We start from the raw sequence: 10,308 nt of genomic DNA, 5'->3' as shown, positions 1-10,308 counted from the left end.
AACTAGCCAACCTAGCATAACTCGGCCCTTAAGATATGCAGTGCTGTCAAAGGAAGACCTGGACAACATATTCTTCACCTATGTTTGGAGTATTCTTCAGGATATGCCTCACAGTGCTGTTAGGTCTTCGTTTTAAGCACTGTATAGTCCCAATGGCCGAGTTATGCTAGGTGGCAAGTTAGCATGTCCCCATTCAGACTTCCTGCTGTCGGTTGTCCAGCTGATGTCGCGTTAACCCTTAATAGTCTCTGCTGAGGCCAGAATAGTATTGAAGATGGCCAGCTGCTTCACTGAGATTACTTCCAGGCAACTGAACACATTAATCAGCATAATTCTTCCGCAAAACATCTGTCACGATGTTCTCCACTCTTTCTTCTTCGGTTTGTTCTGGAAATGCACTCCTGTTTTTTTTCTACTATGTGACTTCCGTTTCAACTGAAATGATTTTTCAAATGAAATCTGCTCTCACACACCCATTCAGAATTCCTTTCATACATACTAGTGAAATGCAATTTCAGAAATTTCACTATAGTGTGTGAATGATTTCAGTATAGTGTTTAAGAGCATTTCAGTATAGTATATAAGAGCAGATTTCAGTACAGTGTATGAGAGCATTTCAATATAGTATATGAGAGCATTTTAGTATAGTATTCATTCATTCATTCTCCTGTACCGCTTGGTCCATTACGGGTCGCGGGTAAGCTGGAGCCTATCCCAGCATTAACAGGTGAGAGGCAGGGTACACCCTGGACAGGTCACCAGTCCATCGCAGGGCCAACACATAGGTGACAAACAACCATTCACACTCGCAGGGAGAATTTAGAGTAATCAATTAACCTAACATGCATGTCTTTGGATGGTGGGAGGAAGCCGGGAGTTTCCCGGAGAGAACCCACGCATACAGGGGGAGAAACATGCAAACTCCACACAGAAGGTCACCGCCCTCAAGGTACGAACCTCCCCCAAGCCGAGATTCGAACCAGCGACCTTCTTGTTGTGAGGCTGCGGTGCTAACCACCACACCGCCATGCATAAATTTTTTTATTTTTTAATAGTATATCATATACTATTTTAGTATAGTAAATGAGAGAAATTTCAGTATAGTATATAAGAGGCAGTTTCAGTATAGTATATGAGAGGTTTCAGTATAATGTGTGAATGACTTAAATTTCACATGTGTCTGTGAGAGGGTAATTCTGAATAATGTCTCAAATGGCCCCTCATAAAAAGAGTTACAGTCAGATGAAAAAGAAGAGTTATATGCAAGATTTATATGTCTGGATAGAAATTTGGGCCATAATAAAAAGGCATTGTGTAAGAATAAATAAAAAAAAAGGAAATCCTCCTCTTGTGTGTTTCATTCACTTCTAAACCTCCAGCCTCCAGTCTGGTCCCGCTCTGCTGAAATGAAGGATCAAAGCTACTTTTCACACTGACTGCTACATGCTGGCAGCAGACTGGCTCCTTATTTATCTGAATGCATTTTATAACATGGAAGTTTTGTTTCACAACGACAGAACAAATTTTTAAGTTACAGGTCTGTGAGATCCAGAAATCGTGCTTGTTTGTAGGTGACCAAACACTTATTTTGGCCAGAGACTTCACAGAGATGCATATCTGTTTAAGATGTCACTTTTTGTAATAAACCATAATTTTATATTATACATCAAGCTGATGTCCAGAGCTCTTCTTTACCTGAAAGTATTTTGACACACCACTAGCTTAAAGTACTTTACTACAAAATAGCATGATCCAGAGGATAAGATCTTCATATGATGAAGTTATCATATTACAGAAACAACTATGAAGACACCAAGGACACCAAAAGAAAAAACGACAGTACGGCACCGAGAAAAGAGGAGAAGTTGTCAACCATACAATGGCTTCATCACACAAAACTACAAAATGCCATCACAAACCATTTTTCCACATCACCTGCTTCCACAAAATAAGCAACACAATAGCATCGCAAGCCAGAAAGTGGTCCACTGCAATAGTTGAATGTAGCTGTTCTATTCACACCTTAAACTGCATCAAATGTGTCAGAAAATGTCTGGAGAAACCAGTGAAGGAAATCTTAAAGACTAGAAACTGCGAACTTACCTGTTCCTAATTTTAGACCTGGCAGACAAGATCTTTTCCATCTTAAAAGTGATGATGGAGGAGGAGGACTAGGGGTGTATCTTTTTTCCTCCACATTTAAAGGACTTCCATACAAGTTGTGTCTAATTGTTGCTGGTCTCTCAGAAGATTTATGGTGTGGCGATGGAGAAGGTGGAGGGGCGAGGTGTTGGGAGGGTGTTCTGGTGGATGCAAATGCCCAGTCTTCACATAACATTGTGTTTGTGGGCTTGTTGAGCAGCGTACACCCCTCTGCATGCTGACTTCCTGCAGCTCTTTGAATCTCTTCAGCCTTCTCAATTTCCAGTCTCCTGGACTTCATGTCTGCAAAGATCGTTCTGCTTTTAGTCTTCGGTTCCTGTAAAACAGACACGTTAGTTGAGCCAGTTGGAAATAATTACATATGCTATACTAATATTCTATATACTAATATATACTGATGTATTAATATTAATACTAGTTGATTAATACTAGTGATTCTATGCAAGTAACACAATAACATCTAACTGTACAGATGTGGAATAACTAAACTAATTCTTGGCTAAAATTGCAAGAACAGCACTAATATGTATGTTTTCCAATTTCCTACTTTAACCTAATCTAAAACATATTGTTATGATCATGACAGCCTTTAATTAATGTTAACTCTAATTTCTAGAGTGAATTGTTTTTGCTTGTAATTTGTGATCTTACGATCTGATCGCTGTACTGCAGGCAGTTAATTCCTTCCTTCAAAGTAAAAATAAAAGAACAGAAACACTGCTTGTTTTTCCTATTTTAATTTTCCTAAACCAAAATTAAAAATAGGATAACAGTTCATTATCTAATTTCTGTATTGTACTTAGAATGATAGTAGAAAAAACTGACAAGCATCACAATTTTACATTTCTTCATCTGAGACAAGTTACGTGATACAGAAATTATTTCTGGTCTGCAAATGTGTTTTTCCTTTTTTTTTCTTCTTAATATATATTGTGTGTGTTTTAATTTTATGTTTCAAAGGAAAAAAATTACCTGCCTGAAAGTAAACCAATCCTTATGGGTGTTGGATTATATTTATCCCTAAAACAAACGTGATTTTTCTCACAATAGGGAGGAGGGTGAAGTTGGTTACTTACACTGTAGTCAAAAACAGGCTGATTCTCAAATCTCTGCTGATGCAGGAAAATGTTTTTCCTTCCTAGAAAATCCATGAGTGTCGCTGTTTTACAAAATTGTTGGTCAAAAGGCTCTGAAATAAAGTTAGTGCTTTCTCCTGGTCTGGTGTCCGACTGAAATGGAACTCTGTACAATAGAACACGCTGTCCTGTTCTTGGAATGTTCCGTTGCCATAGAGATTTATGTTGTCATTTAAGTATGCAAATTAGATTATCCCTTTGATATTTAAAAAATATTTTGCTTTGATAAAGGCAAGGCAGTTTATTTGTACAGCACATTTCATGTACAGGACAATTCAAAGTGCTTTACATAAAACAAATGCATTACAGATATTTAGAAATAGTAAAACGCATCAACACATAATCACAATAAAACAATAAATTACATTAAAATTATTAAAAGCAAGATAAGTTAAAAAAGTTAACATGCAGATTTCATGTATAGGCGCATGAGAAAAGAAATGTTTTTAACCTGGATTTAAAAATGTCTACATTTGGTGAAAGTTTAATCTCCACTGGCAGTTTGTTCCATTTGTTTGTGGCATAACAGCTAAATGCTGCTTCTCCATGTTTAGTCTGGACTCTGGTCTGGACTAGTTGACCATAGAAAACAGGTTTCTAGAACCATCTTCTTCCACCTATCTAATATTTCAAAACTCCTGTGTCAGAGTGATTCAGAAAAACTAGTCCATGTTTATTTTTGGCGGCACCACCACCACTTTGAGTTTGTGTTGCATGTGCCTCTCTGGAGATTAGTAACACCAGCCTCACCTGGTTCCTGGTGTGCTCTGCCAGCTAGTTACAAGCAGTTTACACCTGTAAACTGTGAAATGTTTAAAGGTGTGTACTTTTGTAAGTGTCCACAAGTATTTGATGTTGGACCTTCGTTAAACATGATAAACTTCATCCTGAGATATGCTGCATTTTAAAAAGTTGATAAATTGTAATATAATGCCATTTTCAGATCTCTCCAGAGATGTTCAATCGGATTCAAGTCTGGACTCTGGCTGGGCCACTCCAGGACATTCACAGAGTGGTTCTGAAGCCACTCCTTTGAGATCTTGGCTGTGTGCTTTGGGTCATTGTCCTGCTGAAAAATAAACCGTCGCCCCAGTCTGAGATCTCGAGCACTCTGGAACAGGTTTTCATCCAGGATGTCTCTGTATATTTCTGCAGTCATCTTTCCTTCTATCCTGACTAGTCTGCCAATTCCTGCTGCTGAAAAACATCCCCATAGCATGATGCTGCCACCACCATGCTTCACTGTAGGGATGGTATTGGCCTGGTGATGAGCGGTGCCTGGTTTCCTCCAAACATGACGCCTGGTATTCACACCAAAGAGTTCAAGCTTTGTCTCATCAGGCCAGAGAATTTTATTTCTCATGGTCTGAGAGTCATTCAGGTGCCTTTTGGCAAACTCAAGACAGGCTGCCATGTGCCTTTTGTCTTGCCACTCTACCATACAGTCCTGATTGGTGGATTGCTGCAGAGATGCTGGTCCTTCTGGAAGGTTCTCCTCTCTCCACAGAGGAATGCTGGAGCTCTGCCAAAGTGACCATCGGGTTCTTGGTTACCTCCCTGACTAAGGCCCTTCTCCCCCCATTGCTCAGTGTAGACGGCCGGCCAGCTCTAGGAAGAGTCCTGGTGGTTCCAAACGTCTTCCATTTACGAATGATGGAGGCTACTGTGCTCATTGGGACCTTCAAAGCAGCAGAAATTTTTCTGTATCCTTCCCCAGATTTGTGCCTCAAGACAATCCTGTCTCGGAGGTCTACAGACAATTCCTTCAACTTCATGCTTGGTGTTTGTGCTCTGACATGCATGGTCAACTGTGGGACCTTATGTAAACAGGTGTGTGCCTTTCCAAATCATGTCCAATCAACTGAATTTACCACAGGTGGACTCCAATTAAGCTGTAGAAACATCTCAGGGCTTATCAGTGGGAACAGGATGCACCTGAGCTCAATTTTGAGCTCCATGGCAAAGGTTGTGAATACTTATGAAAATGTGATTTCTTCGTTTTCCATTTTTAATAAATTCAAAAAATCTCAAAAAAACTTTTTTCACCTTGTCATAATAAGGTATTGTGTGTAGAATTTTCAGGTAAGAGCTTAATTTAATATAATTTGGAATGAAGCTGTAACATAATAAAATGTGGAAAAAGTGAAGCGCTGTGAATACTTTCCGGATGCACTGTATTTCATGTAAAAAACATGGGAGGGTGGAGACAGATGGAGACCAATACTTAACCCACAGCAACTATAATAAAATACTTTGAATTGTAATATAGTGACACTCAACAAGATGCATGTACAATGCAATAGGATGTTTTTATTTTTTTTACCAGGTCCAGGGTGGCAGAGGGTGCTGGCCGGTGCTGGTTGAGAGTGGTTGACGCTGGCTCTGGTAGTTGCTGAATGGATAAATATTTTAGAATAAAACACAAGTTATAAATATGAGGGATGGTTAATAAAGCCAATCTTTCATTATAATATATAGTGTGAAATTCTCAATTGTCCAGGTGTGCCCAAGTTGTGATAGCAGTCATTTCAACTAGAATTAAACATAAAAAAAAAGTTTAAATCCAGTTGAAATGACAGAGGATGCTATTACAATCAATTCTGTGTGGCTCTATCAGCTCCCCTTTTTCCATTTAAACAAGTATCTGTAAATAAGCATACATGGTCTGTTTACATTTACCTTTTCTTATCTCCATAAAATCAAGGGCAGAGATTTTTATGTGCATTAAATGTGCATTTCTTTACCTGATCGATGCAGCGAGGGCTGCTGGTGGCAGCTGTTCGGCTCTGTCTGATGAAGTAAACATGGATCAAAACCAGATTATATACAAAAAAAAGGTGCCACACAGGTTAAGCAGCTCAGCTAAGCTGTTTGGGTGGTATCTGAGAGCAACTCATACAGAAGCTTTAACGCTTCTTGTCCTGTTTACTAACCTTAAAACTCCTGCGCTGTTTTTACTGGATGATCGCCTCCAGAAGCCCCACACAGCGGCCATTTGCTGCGGCGTTGTCTGAGTAGGCATGTCGGTGGTCCAAGGTGCTGAATTTTCTGGTTTTTCAGTTGGTCTCACTCCGGTTGTTGTGGTCCTTAATTTATTTGTAGTCTTGTCTGAGTTTTCTACATGTGCTGCTTTGCGTTATGATAAATCCCCGCATTCTCTAACTGAGAACTGATCATCGCAAATATTTTTACAAACCACTGCGAATCTTCAAAACCTCTCTGAATATCTTCTGTTGTAGACGGTTAGAAGAGCTTTGACCTCCTCATCGGTCCATTTATCGTATGCTCTGTTGTTGGCCCTGAGCTGAGTTCTGCCAGAGGGTTTTCTTTCCTGTTAAAAAGGAGCTTGTCCTTTCTACTGTCACCTCTTGCATGCTCAGGATGAGGAATTGATTTGAAGTCAAGTTCAATGCAATCTGTTGGTTTCCTTAAATAGTGCTGAGATGAAGTTGTGAATTGGCACAATACAAATAAAGCTGAATTAAATTGATTTAACTAAGCAAATAGGTATAAGCCTCCTATTGGATAATTTAACAATTTAACAAGTAATTTAACCCAACTGGTGCAATGAGTGTCTTAAACAGCCAAGTGGAAAGACACAGAGCCATTCATATCATACTAACATTTCTCAAACCTTTGTTTTCATTTTTAACTGAGGTACTGTAACTCTTCTTCACAGGTATTTACAAACTGTTTCCATTCCAGGCTTCTTCTTTCTTCATTCTTCTCCCAGAAGTAAACACAGTTTTGTTATGGGTCTATGAACAATGCTGGTCTTTGTCTGGACTTCGGTGCTTCTGACAACTCCGTTAGTGTCTGGCATAACTTTGATGATTCTTCCCAAGTTCCAGGTGTTTCTTGGCAGGGATGGGTCAGCAATGAGGACAACATCTCCAACTTTGAAACTTCTTTTTAGACCGAGCTATTTCTGATGCTCCTGAAAGAGGAGTAGATAATCTTGAGTCCACCTTCGCCAGAACAAGTCTGCAAGGAATCGGATTTGTCACCAGTGACGGTGGGTATAGGCATCATTTTTGTCAAACACGCCTGGTGGAATGCTGGACTGAGCTTTTAATAGGAACAAATGATTTGGTGTCAGTGGCTGTAGGTCACTGGGGTGATCTGTGTTCATAGTTAAGGGTCTTCCATTGACGATGCTCTCGACTTCGCAACAGAGCGTTTGAAGCCCTTCATCATCCAGTTGCTGTTGTCTCAATACAGAGCTCAACATTTTTCTCACTGTGCAGATTTGACGCTTCCAAAGGCTGCCATGATGGGAAGCAGCAGGTTGGTTGAAAAACTACTGCATTCCCTTTATCATCATTGCTTCATTATTGCAAGACTGGTGCAGTTCTGCTAATGTCTCTCGTCGCTCTTGTTCAGCACTGACAAAGTTTGTGCCATTGTCAGACCAAACAATTGACAGTTGATCTCTTCCAGCTTGAAAACGCTGTATGGCATTTATACATGAATTTGTGTCAAGGGAATGGCCGGCTACCTCAACAAGCACTGCTCTGACAGTTAAGCATGTAAAAAGTAATCCAAAACGTCTGACCTTGACACGTCCTCTTTTGACCTCAAACGGGCCAAAATAGTCTACATCCATTTTTTGAAGGGTGGTTTGTCAGGAAGAAGACTGTCTTCAGGCAAATGTGCTATTTTTTGCTCCCCTGCTTTTGCATGCAGCCTTCGACGGAGGATGATTTCGACCTCCATGTCCAGTCTCTTGGTGTTTGTTGTGAAAAATGAGGCAGGATATTCTGTGATGTTGATTCAAAATGGGAGGGTGCTTGGCCTCTTCAGGCATTGCCAATCTGTTCAAATGTCTTCCAACTCTTAGCACACCACTTTGAAAGCATAGATCAAGTTTGAAGCTTGAACTATTCCTTTTCACTTGAATAACACCTTACTGCAAAGTTTTAACCTCTTCAGCGTAGGTTTGTTCATGGTCGGGAATAGAGCATAGTAGAACCCTACTGTTGCTGATCCATTTGGTCAAATGGAAACCACCATGGCCACACAGAGTAATCAGCTCTTTTGCCAGAGCAAGAGCTTGGCTTTCTGTGGCAACTGACTTCAAACAGTCGTCGACTGGAAGATCTATTTGCCACTGAACTTGCTTTAGATGCACTTACATGTGATGAATCATCATCTTCCTTATCCACTCCCTGAGGATCTTTAATGATATCTGTAATTCACACAACTCCTCATTCAGGCATTCATACTCTAAAGAGTATTTTTCAAACATCAGCAATGATTTATGTTTTATTTAATGAATATTGTTTTCATCTTCCTTTAATTTCTCCAAGTCCTTCCTTTGTTTAGTTAATTGTGCCAATTTTCCCCTTTCAGTTGAAAGCTTATTATAAAATAATATATCTAAATTTCTATAGACCACCAGGGCACTGCGCAGAATTTTATGAATAGTTTAGTGAACTGCTGCCTACAATCTGTTTGGATTTTGACTGTGTAATTATTGTTGGTGATTTTAACATCCATGTAGACAATCCTCGGGACAAAGCAGCTAAAGAACAGTCTGGAGAACTTTGGGCTGACTCAGCATATAACAGAGCCCACACACATTAAAGGACACACTCTAGACTTGGTGATTTCGAAGGGTTTGGATGTTTCCATGGTTACTGTGTGTGAGGCCTGTCTGATCATTACTGTGTTTTCTTTGAGTGTACAGTTTCTGTTCACACAAATGTCTCAACAGAGATGATCACAAAACGCTGTATAACTAAAACACAACTGGGATGTTTAACCAGGTCTTCTTTTCAACACCTGCCCTGTCAGGCAGTTCAGCCAATGAGCTTGTCACTAATTTTAATGCTAAAATGTTAAATATTATGGATGCTATTGCTCCTATTAAGGTGAAAGTTGTCTTTGGAAAGAAAAAGTCTTCATGGAGAAATTCCACACTGGTTAAGCATGGAAAAAGAGAGTGTTGGAAAGCCGAGAAAAACAAATCTACAGGTTCATTGTGACATGTTTAAAGAGAAACTTCACTCTTATAATCTACAACTGAAGAATGCAAGAAAGTCCTATTTCTCTGACAATATTAGCAAAAACTATCATAATGCTCGGGTCTTCTTCGCTTCGTTGGCAGGTTAACAAACCCTCCTGAGTCAACAGCACCTGAACTTTATTCCACCAAGGCCTGCAATGAGTTTGCCAAATTTTTCACTGAAAAAATCCAAAATATCAGACAAGTAGTTGGTTTATCATCAGCAGGTTCAACAGACATACTGTGTCCACTGAAAACCAGTTTAAACACCATGATTCAGTTTAATCCCATTAACAGCAAAGATCTGGGCGACATCTTATGTCAGCTGAACTTCTCCTCTTGCTGTCTGAACATCCTGCCCACAGGTTTCTTCAAAAAGGTCTCAAAGACTCTGGAGCCAGATCTGTTACAGATTGTGAAGTTGTCCTTAATTTTTGGCGTCTTCCCAAAACTTTTAAAAACAGCTGTAATCAAACCTCTGCTAAAAAGGGACAATCGAGACAAGACACAAATGAGCAACTACAGGCCGATCCCAAATCTTCCTTTTCTAAGTAAGATAATTTAAAAAAGCTGTTTTTCATCAGCTAAACGACTTTTTAACACAAACCAACTGCTACGATGTCTTCCAGTCAGGTTTTAAACAGCACCACAGCACCGAGATGCTCTGACCAAAGTCCTTAATGACATATGTTTGAATACAGATGATGGAAAAATGTCAGTCTTAGTCTTAATGGACCTCAGTGCTGCATTTGATACAGTCGACCACAATACACAGTGTGTGCAGAATTATTAGGCAAATGAGTATTTTGATCACATCATCCTCTTTATGCATGTTGTTCTACTCCAACCGGTACAGGCTTGAAAGCCTACTACCAATTAAGCATATCAGGTGATGTGCATCTCTGTAATGAGAAGGGGTGTGGTCTAATGACACCCTATATCAGGTGTGCATAATTATTAGGCAACTTCCATTCCTTTGGCAAAATGGGTCAGAAGAGAGAC

At 39.7% G+C, this 10,308-nt stretch overlaps 1 long non-coding RNA gene across 1 annotated transcript in view; it reads left to right on the top strand.

Annotated features, from left to right (window-relative positions):
- Positions 1 to 5,359, top strand: part of LOC121639526 — a 16,186-nt gene extending 10,827 nt beyond the window's left edge. The window contains exon 3 of the long non-coding RNA XR_006010182.1: positions 4,987 to 5,359. This is a non-coding gene — a long non-coding RNA (uncharacterized LOC121639526). The remainder of the gene's footprint in view (positions 1 to 4,986) is intronic.
- Positions 5,360 to 10,308: the final 4,949 nt, after the last annotated feature.

The sequence above is a fragment of the Melanotaenia boesemani genome, chromosome 1 (assembly GCF_017639745.1).
Source record: "Melanotaenia boesemani isolate fMelBoe1 chromosome 1, fMelBoe1.pri, whole genome shotgun sequence".
NCBI classification, from domain to species: Eukaryota; Metazoa; Chordata; class Actinopteri; order Atheriniformes; family Melanotaeniidae; genus Melanotaenia; species Melanotaenia boesemani.
The sequence above is the reverse complement of the archived record's forward strand: the minus strand, read 5'-3'. Positions and strand labels throughout refer to the sequence as shown.